Consider the following 17435-nt stretch of genomic DNA (forward strand, 5'->3'; position numbering starts at 1 on the left):
GATTCTATTTTTGTTTTTAATGAAAATAATATTTGTATGTTTGAATAATATTTTTATAGTAATTGTATAATTTGAGTTAATATTTTTATTAGTCTCTACGTTTTTTCTTCGTAGATTAAATAATATTTTTTATTTAAAAATTAATTTTTAAAAATAATATAAAATATTAGAAATATTTTTGTTTTCATTTATAAATAACTCAATTGTATATATATATTTTTAAAGTACTTTGTAGGGTGCAAGTCCATTATGTGTAGGTGCAAGTTTAGTATATGTGGTGTCCAAGTTAAACCTATGTAGTGGTGGAAGTCTAGTCTGTGTTAGCATGCAAGTTGAATCTATGTGAGGGTGCAAGTTTAGTTTATGTGGTGTGCAAGTCAAATCTTTGTAGTTGTGCAAGTCTAGTTTGTGTTGGCGTGCAAGTCAAATCTATATGGGAGTGTAAGCTTAGTCTGTGTAGGGTGCAATTAAATCTATGAAGGGTGCAAGTTGAATTTGTGTAAAGGTGCAAATCTAATCTGTATGGGGCGCATGTTTAAGCCTCGTTTGGGAGCAGGCTTTTTTAGTAATTTTTTGACTTTTCGGCTAAAATATGATATAAAAAAAACTAGTATGTTTGGGATGAGTTTTTGATTTTTTTACAAAAAGATGTGCAATAAAGTAGAGAGGAAAATGGAATCTTTGACTTTTTTGTATAAGTTGATTTTTTGATTTTTTTAGTGACTTTTTGGCTTTTTGACTAAAATCATCACTTGCCAAATGAGACTTTAGTCTATGTAGGGATGCATATTCAGTATGCGTAGGGTGTGCAAGTCAAATCTGTGTAGTAGTGCAAGTCTAGTTTGTGTTGGCGTGTATGTTGAATCTGTGTGGAGGTGAAAGTTTAGTTAGTGTGAAGTACAAGTTTAATTTGTGAGGGATGCAAGTTGAATCTATGTAGGGATGCAAATCTAATCTATATAGGACGCGAGTTTAATCTATGTAGGGTGTGGGGTGTACGGTGTGGGGTGTAAGTCTAATATGTGTAAATATACAAGTCTAGTCTATGTGAAGTGTAAGTTTAGTTTGTGTGGGTGCAAGTCTTACTTTGTGTGTGGGATCAAACATGCCACTATTTTTTTTATTATATAATTATTTTGGTTTTAGTTATTATTTGCGTGGTTTGAATTAATATATTTTTATTTGCATTTGTGTTATTCTAAACTTTTTCTCCTACCAATATATATATATATATATATTAATTAGAAAAGTAATTTATTATTTATATTAACTTAAGTCATACAAATTACTTTAATTCTATAAATTTTTATATATTTTAGATTATTAATTTAAATTTTTATTAAATATGTGAAATATTAGTTGCATTTTAAAATTTTAAATATATTTTTAGAACAATATCAATTTTATAAAAATAGAATTTGTATATTAAATATATTTTAATAAAATTAAAAATATAAAGATAAATTTTTTTTATTTTTGTTTTTTTTATTAAAAGAATGAGGTGAGCGTATGTGTGCAGGGATAGAACTGGAAGAAGATTATGAGGGGTCATGACCCTTCTGTCTCTGTGAAAATTTTATTTTCCGTAGTATGTATTATTTTATATGTATGTATTATTTTATAAATAAAATAGCATCTTAGTATAAAAGATATATACTTCATTCTTTTCTCATCTCTTATTCTCTGTTATTTTTCTAGAAAAAAATTTATTCGTTCTATTAGAGATTGTTTATATGATATTTAAATTTTTTTATGTGTATATATATAATTTATATATCATATTGTACATATATGTGTATTTGTCTATACAGTAAAAAAATATTATTTATCTTTTAACCCCTGTAGTAATAAAATCCCAATTTCATCTCTGTATGAGAGAGAGAGAGAGAGAGAGAGAGAGAGAGAGAGAGAGAGAGAGAGAGAATGTGCAAGGCATTGTGATTTTAAGTATGGAGTTGTGAGTTCAGTTTTAAAGAAATAAAAGTTTATTTGATTATGAGTTTTGAAAATATTTTTGAGTTTTTGAATTTTGAAATGAATTTTGAGTTTGGAAAAGAGTGTTAAGTTGTATTTTGAGTTTTAAGTTTTTGAATTTTGAGTTGTATTTTGAAATTTTTCGAATTTATTTCTTTTAAATATTTAAAAACGTTTAAGAAAAATTTATTTTTCATTTTAAATATTTTATTTTATTTTTGTAAATTTTTTAAAGAAAAATGATTTTTGCCTCGAAAAATCATTCACCGAATCCCCCCTTTTTTTTTTTGTTCTCTTGTTTACATCTGAAGAGAAAGGCAAGAGAGAGAGAGGGAGAAAGAGAGAGGAGAGGAGAGAGGGAAACAGAGAGAGAGAGAGAGAGAGAGAAGAGAGGAGAAGAGAAAGAGGAGGGGAAGAAGGAATGGAGAGAGAGAGAGGTCCCTCCATTTTGCCGATCGCCCAGCCGATCGTCACAGCTCGACCGATCGTCGTAGCTCGTCGCAAATCACCCAGCCGATTGTCGCAGCTCATCCGCCTCTGCCTCTGCTCGGCCGCCGTTGCCTCCACCTCTGTCTCTTTCTTCTTCTTCTTTCTTTCTTTCTTTCTTTCTTTTTTTTTTTCTAATTGAACAAAAAAAAAAAAAAAATCAAAGCAACGAAACGACGTCGTTTTTGAATTTGGGGAATTCGGGGGCCTCTATTTCGAGCTACCAATCACTTCAGTTTTTTAAATTCAAAACACAACTGCACACTCAAATCATAAACAAACACATAACTCCAACTCAATTTAAAAACTATTTTTAAAACTCATAACCAAACACATAACTCAAAACTCAAAACTCAATTCAAAAATTTTTTAATCAAAATATTTTTTTTATTTTTTTATTTTATTGAAAAATAATTTTTGTTATTTTTTTAAGTATTGGCCAAATAATTTGTTATGGTTTAGATATATATGACCGTCCAAATTTTTTTGAAATTAAAAAAAATTTAAAATATTTTAAAAAATAAAATCAAGATTTTAAAACATAAAATAAAAAAATATTTTTTAAATTTTTTTTTAAATAAAATTTTAAAAAGAGTTTAGTTATGAGTTTTGAAAAGAATTTTAAATTAAATTTTGAATTGTGTATTTAGTTACACATGTAGAAAATAGAATTACAATTTTAAAAGAGTTTGATTATTAGAATTTTTATTAGAATTTTTAGGGGCGTGTTTGGTAACAAGCCAACAACGGCTATATTCTCACCACCGCCCCCACGCAACGGTACATATCTCTCACAAAATTGCAATCTCTTACATCTTTTTATCTTCCTCTCTCGTCATTGCGATTAACCTCGCATCCCGAACCCACTATCGCTCTCTGAAAAGTTTTGGTTAGAGTCTCTCTCTCTAGAATCGACAGTGGGAGTGCACCAGCAACAGCGAAGGCTTCATCAGATGAACTGCTAAGGAAATTTGCGGAAGTGGGTTCGGGATCCACCGCCACCACCGGAAAAAAATCACCAGAGAAAATGACTTTGATGATGATGAGCAGTACCGTGAGAACCCCTCCTCCTCCTCCTCCTCCTCAAGCCGCTCTCCATAGACTGGTGTTTCGTTACTCGCCGTATACGCGCGTGCCGAACACGATTCGTAAGTCCTACACTCATCCTCTGCCAAATTAATTCCGCTCTCCGTCTGTCTGTGTCTCTCTCTCTGTCTCTCCTTTGCGGTGTTGAAGTGATTCAAAGTTGTTATCTGAAGCAGGCATGTTGGGTTGTTATTGTTTTCTGTAATTGGGGCCTTTTCACTTTCTTGTTTTCAATTAGCTTTTCAGGGGTTAGAAATCTATGGTGATTGAAACTTATTGACACAGTTTGTTGCAAACTGAATCCATTATCAAGAACTGTTTCTATTTATATTTCTATTTCAATCTTTTTCTTCCAAAATCGTTTCTTCGAAACTGCAGATATTGAATTTTCAGATATTTAGGACTGTACACAACTTTTTGTCACTTTCTCTTTTATTGTTACAATCTTGTTCATGTATAAATATATCGATATGTTTCTGGAATATAACATCAATTTTAGATACCCTTTTCTATTTCTAATAATCAAATATATTTGGCTGAACTTTGTTTGGATGATGAATTTGTGGAGGGAAATATATATATATATATATATAACTTTTTCCATTGCTTTTCTTGTTTCCTGTACAAATTTCTGCGTGAATTCAAGATCCAAACACAGCAGACCATGAATTATATTCTCATATTTATTCGCATTCATAAACCATGTTTGATAACTTTTGGGAATCATAGTGTTTGTACTTGTGAAATTCAGTTTGCTTTTATTTGGAATTTTTTTACTGGAAAATAATTGTATTGTGACAAGTTTAATGGAGGAACCCAATTTGTCAAACTTGATTAAGGCATTATTATAAGTTATATAAGGATCCCTAGGGAAAATCTAAAAAAGGCTCTGTTTTCGTCCAAAGGAGAAAATAGTCATTTTAGAAAAGATGAATCGTGGGTAGAAGCTGCATTGTTTGACTTCCATTGGTCCCTTAAAGTATAAGTTAACTTTTTATAATGAAAATTTTGCATTAGGCAGCATTTTGCATTAGGCAGCAATTTGCAACAGCATTGAGTGCCACATTGGAGCTAAATATAACAGTATTTAGTGTTGGGCATGTTTTGTGAAGCTTTTTTCGAGTTGAAAGTTTTTTTTTGGGTGAATCGAGTTGAAAGTTATTATTAAAAAAATTAAGCTAAAAATACCCATGTCCCAACTTCCCAATAAACATTTTTTTTTATAGCTTTTTTTGTCACATAAACTATAACCAGATGCTGTAACAAACATACTCTGACACAAATTTCTAAAATAAAAAAACTATAAGAAGCATCAATAAATTGCACCAAGAATGGGCATGGCCGTTGTACCCCAGTTCACTACATGGGAGATTGGTGTCATGTAGTTGGTGAGCCAATTTTCTACCTTTGCTAAGGAAACATAAAATAATTGAGAAAAAAATTATTATGCTGAATGGTGGGAGATACATGATATATCTAATGGTTGTAAGTTATGTCCAGTTATTTTGAATTGATCATTGCAGAATGTCTTTGAAATGGGATAATGTTAAAGTGCGACCACTTGGGGATATGAAACCTTAGGATCATGAGATGTGTAAGGCTTGCACAAAGATGATGATTGTTATCTATTTCTGATATATTTTTATCTCTTTTGTTTCTTCCAAATAATGACCTTTTTTGGTCAAGAAATAATATCTTTTGAATTGTGAAAGATGATTTTAAATGATTATAATACCTTTCTATGCATAAGTTGTTGACTTTCTATTTTCTATTTTTATTTTTTTTTTGCTTCAGATAGATTCACTCAGTTAGGCAAGTTTTTCTTGTTTGGACCTTCAAACAATGTACCCTGGTGGTTATACTTCAGAAGTAACAAACCTATCTCCTAGAGTGACGAAGAAGGTTGTTTATGAGTTCTTTGCTTACCAAGTTGAACATGTGGAGATCATCAGGTAGTTCTCAACTACTCTGTTTTTGGTTGCTGGATTTGAATCTGCTGTGTAGTTCTTACTGTAATTTGATCTTCTTTCCTTTTTCAAACTCTTTGGAAATTAGTTCTTTTCATGAAAGGTCAAATTTTTGATATTATTGATGTTTAGTTGTCCATTCAAAATTTTATGCTTATTGGGTAATAAATTCATTCATAATTAATGTCTCCGAAATATTCCTTTTACATGTGGATAAAGTTGAAGATATTGCTTGGCTTATCAAACCAAATCTTATGGTACCAATATGTATCTCAAATCAAACGATTCTGGTGCGATTCCTATTTCCTTGTGCGCTTCTAGCTTCCAACTTATATTTACTATTCTTGTATAGGTATTTTTATCACCACAACGAAATAATTGTTGTATTTTGTGTCATATAAATTAAGTTCTGCCCTCAAAGTTGTCTTTTATGGAGCTGTGTGTGACTTTAATTTGATTATCCACTTTTCCCATTCTGAATTATAAAATCCAGTAAACATATTTTGTTGTTGGTAAGCAATATTGATTATCCTTGGACCCTTCCGAGGTGTTTGGGGCATTTTCCGGTCCTTCTCGTGACTGTTACACGGTTTTAGCCCGCCCCCGGTGGTCCTATTTCCAAGCTTAAGTGTCGAAAAAGTCTCTTTCTAACTAAGTTTTCAAACTGGGAGTCCCGTTCTTGTTCCGTAATTTTCACAATTCGCGTTGGTCACTCCCGATGTGTTTGAGGTGTTCCCGGCCTTTCCTGCGACTATTACATGATTTTGGCCCCCTGATGGCCTACTTCTAAGTTTAAGTATTAGAAAGGTGTATTTTCCGACGTAGTTTTCAAATCGGGAGTCCCGTGCCTCTTCGTTAAGTTTTTCACAACTCAAATTAGTCCCTCCAAGCTTAAGTTTGAAAATAGTACCTTTTCCCACCTCGTTTTCAAACCGGAAGTCCCGCGCTAGTTCCGTAAGTTTCCACAACTTACATTGGTTTCTCCCGAGGTGTTCGAGGTGTTCCACGGGCCTTCTCGGTACTGTTACAGGATTTTGGGGGGACCCCGATGGCCTATTTTCAAACTTAAGTGTTTAGGAAGTGCATTTTTTGACTTAGTTTTCAAACCGGGGGTCCCATGCGAGTTCCGTAACTTTTCACAACTCGCGTTGGTCCCTCCCTAGGTGTTTAAAGCGGTGTTCCCCGGACCTTCTCTTGACTGTCACACGATTTTGGCCCCTCGATGGACTATTTTCAAGCTAAGGTGCGAGAAAAGTGCCGTTTTGGACTTGGTTTTCCAACCTGGAGTCCCGTGCGAGTTCCGTAAGTTTTCACAACTTACATTGGTCCCTCCCGGGGTGTTTGGGGCATTTCCCGGTCATTCTCGTGACTGTTACACGGTTTTGGCCCCCCCCGGTGGTCCTATCTCCAAGCTTAAGTGTGGAAAAAGTGTCTCTTTCCAACTTAGTTTTCAAACCGGGAGTCCCGTGCTAGTTCCGTAAGTTTCACAACTCGCGTTGGTCACTCCCGAGGTGTTTGAGGTGTTTTCGGCCCTTCTTGTGACTGTTACATAATTTTCCCACCCTGATGGCCTACTTCCAAGCTTAAGTGTTAGAAAAGTGTATTTTCCGACCTAGTTTTCAAATCGGGAGTCCCGTGCCTCTTCGTTAAGTTTTCACAACTCAAATTGGTCCCTCCTGAGATGTTCGAGGTGTTTCCCAGGCCTTCTCGTGATTGTTACACGATTTCGGCCCGCCGAGGCCTATTCTCAAGCTTAAGTGTGAAAATAGTACCTTTTCCTACCTCGTTTTCAAACCGGAAGTCCCGCGCTAGTTCGGTAAGTTTCCACAACTTACATTGGTTTCTCTTGAGGTGTTGGAGGTGTTCCACGGGCCTTCTCGGGACTGTTACAGGATTTTAGGATTTCTCGATGGCCTATTTTCAAACTTAAGTGTTTAGGAAGTGCATTTTCTTACTTAGTTTTCAAACCGGGAGTCCCATGCGAGTTTCGTAAGTTTCTACAACTCGCGTTGGTCCCTCCCTAGGTGTTTAAAGCAGTGTTCCCCAGACATTCTCTTGACTGTCACCCGATTTTGGCCCCCCGATAGACTATTTTCGTGCTTAGGTTTGAGAAAAGTACCGTTTCGGACTTAGTTTTCAAACCGGGAGCCCCGTGCTAGTTCTGTAAGTTTTCACAACTTACATTGGTCCCTCCCGGGGTGTTCGACGTGTTCCCCGGGCCTTCTCGTGACTGTTACACGATTTTGGCCCCCGACGGCTTATTTTCGAGCTTAAGTGTGAAAAAAGTGCATTTTTTGATTTAGTTATCAAACCGAGAGTCTCGTGCTAGTTCTGTAAGTCTCCGCAACTTACCTTGGACCCTCCCGAGGTGTTTGGGGCATTTCCCGATCCTTCTCGTGACTGTTACACGGTTTTGGCCCCCCCCGGTGGTACTATTTCCAAGCGTAAGTGTGAAAAAAGTGTCTATTTCCAACTTAGTTTTCAAACCAGGAGTTCTGTGCTAGTTCCGTAAGTTTTCACTGCTCGCGTTGGTCACTCCCGAGGAGTTTGAGGTGTTCCCGACCTTTCTTGCGACTGTTACATGATTTTCGCCCCCTGATGGCCTACTTCCAAGCTTAAGTGTTAGAAAAGTGTATTTTCCGACCTAGTTTTCAAATCGGGAGTCCCGTGCCTCTTCGTTAAGTTTTCACAACTCAAATTGGTCCCTCCTGAGATGTTCGAGGTGTTTCCCGGGCCTTCTCGTGATTGTTACACGATTTCGGCCCGCCGAAGCTTTAGTGTGAAAATAGTACCTTTTCCCACCTCGTTTTCAAACCGGACCTTTTCCCACCTCGTTTTCAAACCGGAAGTCCCGCGCTAGTTCGGTAAGTTTCCACAACTTACATTGGTTTCTCTCGAGGTGTTGGAGGTGTTCCACGGGCCTTCTTGGGACTGTTACAGGATTTTAGGATTTCTCGATGGCCTATTTTCAAACTTAAGTGTTTAGGAAGTGCATTTTCTTACTTAGTTTTCAAACCGGGAGTCCCATGCGAGTTCCGTAAGTTTCTACAACTCGCGTTGGTCCCTCCCTAGGTGTTTAAAGCAGTGTTCCCCAGACATTCTCTTGACTGTCACCCGATTTTGGCCCCCCGATAGACTATTTTCATGCTTAGGTTTGAGAAAAGTACCGTTTCGGACTTAGTTTTCAAACCGGGAGCCCCGTGCTAGTTCTGTAAGTTTTCACAACTTACATTGGTCCCTCCCGGGGTGTTCGACGTGTTCCCCGGGCCTTCTCGTGACTGTTACACGATTTTGGCCCCCGACGGCTTATTTTCGAGCTTAAGTGTGAAAAAAGTGCATTTTTTGATTTAGTTCTCAAACCGAGAGTCTCGTGCTAGTTCTGTAAGTCTCCGCAACTTACCTTGGACCCTCCCGAGGTGTTTGGGGCATTTCCCGATCCTTCTCGTGACTGTTACACGGTTTTGGCCCCCCCCGGTGGTACTGTTTCCAAGCGTAAGTGTGAAAAAAGTGTCTATTTCCAACTTAGTTTTCAAACCAGGAGTTCCGTGCTAGTTCCGTAAGTTTTCACTACTCGCGTTGGTCACTCCCGAGGAGTTTGAGGTGTTCCCGACCTTTCTTGCGACTGTTACATGATTTTCGCCCCCTGATGGCCTACTTCCAAGCTTAAGTGTTAGAAAAGTGTATTTTCCGACCTAGTTTTCAAATCGGGAGTCCCGTGCCTCTTCGTTAAGTTTTCACAACTCAAATTGGTCCCTCCTGAGATGTTCGAGGTGTTTCCCGGGCCTTCTCGTGATTGTTACACGATTTCGGCCCGCCGAAGCTTAAGTGTGAAAATAGTACCTTTTCCCACCTCGTTTTCAAACCGGAAGTCCCGCGCTAGTTCGGTAAGTTTCCACAACTTACATTGGTTTCTCTCGAGGTGTTGGAGGTGTTCCACGGGCCTTCTCGGGACTGTTACAGGATTTTAGGATTTCTCGATGGCCTATTTTCAAACTTAAGTGTTTAGGAAGTGCATTTTCTTACTTAGTTTTCAAACCGGGAGTCCCATGCGAGTTCCGTAAGTTTCTACAACTCGCATTGGTCCCTCCCTAGGTGTTTAAAGCAGTGTTCCCCCGACATTCTCTTGACTGTCACCCGATTTTGGCCCCCCGATAGACTATTTTCGTGCTTAGGTTTGAGAAAAGTACCGTTTCAGACTTAGTTTTCAAACCGGGAGCCCCGTGCTAGTTCTGTAAATTTTCACAACTTACATTGGTCCCTCCCGGGGTGTTTGACATGTTCCCCGGGCCTTCTCGTGACTGTTACACGATTTTGGCCCCCGACGGCTTATTTTCGAGCTTAAGTGTGAAAAAAGTGCATTTTTTGATTTAGTTCTCAAACCGAGAGTCCCGTGCTAGTTCCGTAAGTCTCCGCAACTTACCTTGGACCCTCCCGAGGTGTTTGGGTCATTTTCCGGTCATTCTCGTGACTGTTACACGGTTTTGGCCATGCCGGTGTTTCTATTTCGAAGCTTAAGTGTGGAAAAAGTGTCTCTTTCTAACTTAGTTTTCAAACCGGGAGTCCCGTGCTAGTTCCGTAAGTTTTCATAACTCGCGTTGGTCACTCCCGAGGTGTTTAAGGTGTTCCCGGCCCTTCTTGCGACTATTACATGATTTTGGCACCCCGATGGCCTACTTCCAAGCTTAAGTGCTAAAAAAGTGTATTTTTCGACCTAGTTTTCAAATCGGGAGTCTCGTGCCTGTTCGTTAAGTTTTTACAACTCAAATTGGTCCCTCCTGAGATGTTCGAGGTGTTCCCCAGGCCTTCTCGTGACTGTTACACGATTTCGGCCCGCCGAGGACTATTCTCAAGCTAAAGTGTGAAAATAGTACCTTTTCCGACCTAGTTTTCAAACCCTGAGTCCCGCGCTAGTTCCATAAGTTTCCCCAACTTACATCGGTTTCTCCCGAGGTGTTGGAGGTGTTCCACGGGCCTTCTCGGGACTGTTACAGGATTTTGGGGGGCCCCGATGGCCTATTTTCAAACTTAAGTGTTTAGGAAGTACATTTTTTGACTTAGTTTTCAAACTAGGATACCCATGCGAGTTCCGTAAGTTTCCACAAGTCGCGTTGATCCCTCCCTAGGTGTTTGCGGTGTTCCCCGGACCTTCTCTTGACTGTCACACGATTTAGTCCTCCCGATGGACTATTTTCAAGCTTAGGTGCGAGAAAAGTGCCTCTTCGAACTTAGTTTTCAAACCGAGAGTCCCGTGGTGTTTGACGTGTTCCGCGGGTCTTCTCGTGACTGTTACACGATTTTGGCCCCCGATGGCTTATTTTCGAGCTTAAGTGTGAGAAAAGTGCATTTTTTGATTTAGTTCTCAAACCGAGAGTCCCGTGCTAGTTCTGTAAGTCTCCGAAACTTACCTTGGACCCTCCCAAGGTGTTTGGGGCATTTCTCGGTACTTATCGTGACTGTTACACGGTTTTGGCACCCCTGGTTGTCCTATTTCCAAGCTTAAGTGTGGAAAGTGTCTTTTTCCAACTTAGTTTTCAAACCGGGAGTCCCGTGCTAGTTCCGTAAGTTTTCATAACTCTCGTTGGTCACTCCCGAGGTGCTTAAGGTGTTCCCGGCCCTTCTTGCGACTGTTACATGATTTTGGCACCCCGATGGCCTACTTCCAAGCTTAAGTGTTAGAAAAGTGTATTTTCCGACCTAGTTTTCAAATCGGGAGTCTCGTGCCTGTTCGTTAAGTTTTCACAACTCAAATTGGTCCCTCCTGAGATATTCTCAAGCTTAAAGTGTGAAAATAGTACCTTTTCCCACCTCGTTTTCGAACCAGAAGCCCCGCGCTAGTTCCGTATGTTTCCACAACTTACATTGGTTTCTCCCAAGGTGTTGGAGGTGTTCCATGGGCCTTCTCGAGACTGTTAGAGGATTTTGGGAGGGCCCCGATGGCCTATTTTCAAACTTAAGTGCTTAGGAAGTGCATTTTTTGACTTAGTTTTCAAATCGGGGGTCCCATGCGAGTTCCATAACTTTCAACAACTCGCGTTGGTTCCTCCTTAGGTGTTTAAAGCGGTGTTTCCCGGAACTTCTCTCGACTGTCACACGATTTTGGCCCTCCGATGGACTATTTTCAAGCTAAGGTGCGAGAAAAGTGCCGTTTTGGACTTGGTTTTCCAACCGGGAGTCCCGTACGAGTTCCGTAAGTTTTCACAACTTACATTGGTCCCGCCCGGGGTGTTCGACGTGTTCCCCGGGCCTTCTCGTGACTATTACACGATTTTGGCCCCCGACGACTTATTTTCGAGCTTAAGTGTGAAAAAAGTGCATTTTTTCATTTAGTTTTCAAATCGAGAGTCTCGTGCTAGTTCGCTCTTCGCAACTTACCTTGGACTCTCCCGAGGTGTTTGGGGCATTTTCCGGTCCTTCTCATGATTGTTACACGGTTTTGGCTCCCCCGGTGGTCCTATTTCCAAGCTTAAGTGTGGAAAAAGTGTCTCTTTCCAACTTAGTTTTCAAACCGGGAGTCCCGTGCTAGTTCCGTAAGTTTTCACAACTCACGTTGGTCACTCCCGAGGTGTGTGAGGTGTTCCCGGCCCTTCTTGCGACTGTTACATGATTTTGGCCCCCTGATGACCTGCTTCCAACCTTAAGTGTTAGAAAAGTGTATTTTCCGACCTAGTTTTCAAATCGGGAGTCCCGTGCCTCTTCGTTAAGTTTTCACCACTGAAATTGGTCCCTCCTGAGATGTTCGAGGTGTTCTCGTGATTGTTACACGATTTCGGCCAGCCGAGAACTATTCTCAAGCTTAACTGTGAAAATAGTACCTTTTCCCACCTCGTTTTCAAACCGGATGTCCCGCGCTAGTTCCATAAGTTTCTACAACTTAAATTGGTTTCTCTCGAGGTGTTGGAGGTGTTCCACGGGCCTTCTCGGGACTGTTACAGGATTTTGGGGGCCCCCGATGGCATATTTTCAAACTTAAGTGTTAAGGAAGTGCATTTTCTTACTTAGTTTTCAAACCGGGAGTCCCATGCGAGTTCCGTAAGTTTCCACAACTCGCGTTGGTGGCCCTAGGTGTTTAAAGCAGTGTTCCCCGGACCTTCTCTTGACTGTCACACGATTTTGGCCCCCCGTTGGACTATTTTCATGCTTAGGTTTGAGAAAAGTACCGCTTCGAACTTGGTTTTCAAACTAGGAGCCCCGTGCTAGTTTTATAAGTTTTCACAACTTACATTGGTCCCTCCCGGGGTGCTTGACGTGTTCCCCAGGCCTTCTCGTGACTGTTACACGATTTTGGCCCCCGACGGCTTATTTTCGAGCTTAAGTGTGAAAAAAGTGTATTTTTTGATTTAGTTCTCAAACCGAGAGTCTCGTGCTAGTTCTGTAAGTCTCCGCAACTTATCTTGGACCCTCCCGAGGTTTTTGGGGCATTTCCCGGTCCTTCTCGTGACTGCTACACGGTTTTGGCCCCCCCGGTGGTACTATTTCCAAGCGTAAGTGTGAAAAAAGTGTCTCTTTCTAGTTCCGTACTAGTTCCGTAAGTTTTCACAACTCGCGTTGGTCACTCCCGAGGTGTTTAAGCTGTTCCCGGCCCTTCTTGCGACTGTTACATGATTTTGGCACCCCGATGGCCTACTTCCAAGCTTAAGTGTTAGAAAAGTGTATTTTCCGACCTAGTTTTCAAATCGGGAGTCTCGTGCCTGTTCGTTAAGTTTTCACAACTCAAATTTGAAAACTAGGTCGGAAAATGCACTTTTCTAACACTTAAGCTTGGAAGTAGGCCATCGGGAGGCCAAAATCATGTGACAGTCGCAAGAAGGGCCGGGAACACCTCAAACATCTCGGGAGTGACCAACGCGAGTTGTGAAAACTTACGGAACTAGCGCGGGACTCCTGGTTTGAAAATTAAGTTGGAAAGAGACACTTTTTCCACACTTAAGCTTGGAAATAGGACCACTGGGGTGCCAAAACCGTGCAACAGTCATGAGAAGGACCGAGAAATGCCTCAAACACCTCGGGAGGGTCCAAGGTAATTTTCGGAGACTTACGGAACTAGCACAGGACTCTCGGTTTGAGAACTAAATCAAAAAATGCACTTTTTTCACACTTAAGCTCGATTAGTCCCGTGCCTATTCGTTAAGTTTTCATAACTCAAATTGGTCCCTCCTGATATGTTCGAGGGCCTTCTCATGACTGTTACACGATTTCGGCCCGCTGAGGATTATTCTAAAACCTAAGTGTGAAAATAGTACCTTTTTCGACCTAGTTTTCAAACCCGAAGTCCCGCGCTAATTCCGTAAGTTTCCACAACTTACATTGGTTTCTCCCGAGCTATTGGAGGTGTTCCACGGGCCTTCTCCTGACTGTTACAGGATTTTGGGGGGCCCCCGATGGCCTACTTCCAAGCTTAAGCGTTAGAAAAGTGTATTTTCCGACCTAATTTTCAAATCGGGAGTCGCGTGCCTGTTCGTTAAGTTTTCACAACTCAAATTGGTCCCTCCTGAGATGTTCGAGGTGTTCCCCGGGCCTTCTCGTAACTGTTACACGATTTCGGCCCGCCAAGAACTATTCTCAAGCTTAAGTGTGAAAATAGTACCTTTTCCAACCTCGTTTTCAAACCGGAAGTCCCGCGGTAGTTCCTTAATTTTTCACAACTTACATTGGTTTCTCCCGAGGTGTTGGAGGTGTTCCACAGGCCTTCTCGGGACTGTTACAGGATTTTAGGGCGCCCCCGATGGCCTATTTTCAAACTTAAATGTTTTGGAAGTGTATTTTTTTACTTAGTTTTCAAACCGGGAGTCCCATGCGAGTTCCGTAAGTTTCCACAACTCCCTCCCTAGGTGTTTAAAGCAGTGTTCCCCGGACCTTCTCTTGACTATCACGCGATTTTGGGCCCCCCCCGATGGACTATTTTTAAGCATAGGTGCGCGAAAAATGCCGTTTCGGACTCAGTTTTCAAACCGGGAGTCCGGTGCTAGTTCCGTAAGTTTTCACAACTTACATTGGTCCCTCCCGGTGTGTTTGACGTGTTTCCCGGGCCTTCTCGTGACTATTACACGATTTTGGCAACTTACCTCTTTGATTTAGTTCTCAAACCGAGAGTCCCGTGCTAGTTCCGTAAGTCTCCGCAACTTACCTTGGACCCTCCCGAGGTGTTTGGGGCATTTCCCGGTCCTTCTCGTGACTGTTACACGGTTTTGGCCACCCCGGTGTTCCTATTTCCAAGCTTAAGTGTGGAAAAAGTATCTCTTTCTAACTTAGTTTTCAAACCGGGAGTCCCGTGCTAGTTTCGTAAGTTTTCACAACTTACATTGGTCCCTCCCTTGGTGGTCGACGTGTTCCGGGCCTTCTCGTGACGATTACATGATTTTGGCCCCCGACGGCTTATTTTCGAGCTTAAGTGTGAAAAAAGTGCATTTTTTGATTTAGTTCTCAAACCGAGAGTCCCGTGCTAGTTCCGTAAGTCTCCTTTCCCGACCTAGTTTTCAAATCGGGAGTCCCGTGCCTCTTCATTAAATTTTCACAACTGAAATTGGTCCCTCCTGAGATGTTCGAGGTGTTCCCTGGGCCTTCTCGTGATTGTTACACGATCTCAACCTTAAGTGTGAAAATAGTACTTTTTCCCACCTCGTTTTCAAACCGGAAGTCCCGCGCTAGTTCCGTAAGTTTTTACAACTTAAATTGGTTTCTCTCGAGGTGTTGGAGGTGTTCCCACGGGCTTTCTCGGGACTGTTACAGGATTTTGGGGGCCCCTGATGGCATATTTTCAAACTTAAGTGTTTAGGAAGTGCATTTTCTTACTTAGTTTTCAAACCGGGAGTCCCATGCGAGTTCCGTAAGTTTTCACAACTCGCGTTGGTCCCTCCCTAGGTGTTTAAAGCAGTGTTTCCCGGACCTTCTCTTGACTGTCAGACGATTTTGGCCCCCCGATGGACTATTTTCATGCTTAGGTTTGAAAAAAGTACCGTTTCAGACTTAGTTTTCAAACTGGGAGCCCGTGCTAGTTCTATAAGTTTTCACAACTTACATTGGTCCCTCCCGGGATGCTTGACGTGTTCCCCGGGCCTTCTCGTGACTGTTACACGATTTTGGCCCCCGACGGATTATTTTCGAGCTTAAGTGTGAAAAAAGTGCATTTTTTGATTTAGTTCTCAAACCGAGAGTCCCGTGCTAGTTCCGTAAATCTCCGCAACTTACCTTGGACCCTCCCATGGTGTTTGATGCATTTTCCGGTACTTCTCGTGACTGTTACACGGATTTGGCACCCCCGGTTGTCCTATTTCCGAGCTTAAGTGTGGAAAAAGTGTCTCTTTCCAACTAAGTTTTCAAACCGGGAGTCCCGTGCTAGCTCCGTAAGTTTTCACAACTTACATTGGTCCCTCCCTGGATGTTCAACGTTTTCTCGTGACTATTACACGATTTTGGCCCCCGACGGCTTATTTTCGAGCTTAAGTTTGAAAAAATTGCTTTTTCTGATTTAGTTCTCAAACCGAGAGTCCCGTGCTAGTTCCGTAAGTCTCCGCAACTTACCTTGGACCCTCCGAGGTGTTTGGGGCATTTTCCGGTCCTTCTCGTCACTGTTACACGGTTTTGGCCACCCCGGTGTTCCTATTTCCAAGCTTAAGTGTGAAAAAAGTGTCTCTTTCTAACTTAGTTTTCAAACCGGGAGTCCCGTGCTAGTTCCGTAAGTTTTCACAACTCGCGTTCACTCCCGAGGTGTTTAAGCTGTTCCCGGCCCTTCTTGCGACTGTTACATGATTTTGGCACCCCGATGGCCTACTTCCAAGCTTATGTGCTAGAAAAGTGTATTTTCCGACCTAGTTTTCAAATCGGGAGTCTCGTGCCTGTTCGTTAAGTTTTCACAACTCAAATTTGAAAACTAGGTCGGAAAATGCACTTTTCTAACACTTAAGCTTGGAAGTAGGCCATCGGGAGGCCAAAATCATGTGACAGTCGCAAGAAGGGCCGGGAACACCTCAAACATCTCGGGAGTGACCAACGCGAGTTGTGAAAACTTACGGAACTAGCGCGGGACTCCTGGTTTGAAAATTAAGTTGGAAAGAGACACTTTTTCCACACTTAAGCTTGGAAATAGGACCACTGGGGTGCCAAAACCGTGCAACAGTCATGAGAAGGACCGAGAAATGCCCCAAACACCTCGGGAGGGTCATTTTCGGAGACTTACGGAACTAGCACAGGACTCTCGGTTTGAGAACTAAATAAAAAAATGCACTTTTTTCACACTTAAGCTCGATTAGTCCCGTGCCTATTCGTTAAGTTTTCATAACTCAAATTGGTCCCTCCTGATATGTTCGAGGGCCTTCTCGTGACTGTTACACGATTTCGGCCCGCTGAGGATTATTCTAAAACCTAAGTGTGAAAATAGTACCTTTTTCGACCTAGTTTTCAAACCCGAAGTCCCGCGCTAATTCGGTAAGTTTCCACAACTTACATTGGTTTCTCCCGAGCTATTGGAGGTGTTCCACGGGCCTTCTCCTGACTGTTACAGGATTTTGGGGGGCCCCCGATGGCCTATTTTTGAGGTGCATTTTTTGACTTAGTTTTCAAATCTGCGAGTTCTGTAAGTTTTCACAACTCGCGTTGGCCCCTCCCTAGGTGTTTCCGTAAGTTTTCAGACCGTCTCTTGACTGTCACATGATTTTGGCCCCCCGATGGACTATTTTCACGCTTAAGTGCGAGAAAAGTGTCGTTTCGGACATACTTTTCAATCCGGGAGTCCCGTGCTAATTCCGTAAGTTTTCACAACTTACCTTGGACCCTCCTAAGGTGTTTGGGGCATTTCCCGGTACTTCTCGCGACTGTTACACGGTTTTGGCACCCCCGGTTGTCCTATTTCCAAGCTTAAGTGTGGAAAGTGTCTCTTTCCAACTTAGTTTTCAAACCAGGAGTCCCGTTCTAGTTCCGTAAGTTTTC

At 41.4% G+C, this 17435-nt stretch overlaps 1 pseudogene across 1 annotated transcript in view; it reads left to right on the top strand.

The window, feature by feature from the left end:
• Nucleotides 1–3251: 3251 nt before the first annotated feature.
• Nucleotides 3252–17435, top strand: part of LOC114258034 (ABC transporter C family member 12-like) — a 138717-nt pseudogene continuing 124533 nt past the window's right edge. Inside the window, exons 1-3 of the transcript XR_014356960.1 lie at nt 3252–3608; nt 5341–5498; nt 5733–5803. The product of XR_014356960.1 is annotated as an ABC transporter C family member 12-like (transcript). The remainder of the gene's footprint in view (nt 3609–5340; nt 5499–5732; nt 5804–17435) is intronic.

This window comes from Camellia sinensis, chromosome 15, assembly GCF_055761805.1.
Source record: "Camellia sinensis isolate YWXY chromosome 15, ASM5576180v1, whole genome shotgun sequence".
Classification (NCBI taxonomy): Eukaryota; Viridiplantae; Streptophyta; class Magnoliopsida; order Ericales; family Theaceae; genus Camellia; species Camellia sinensis.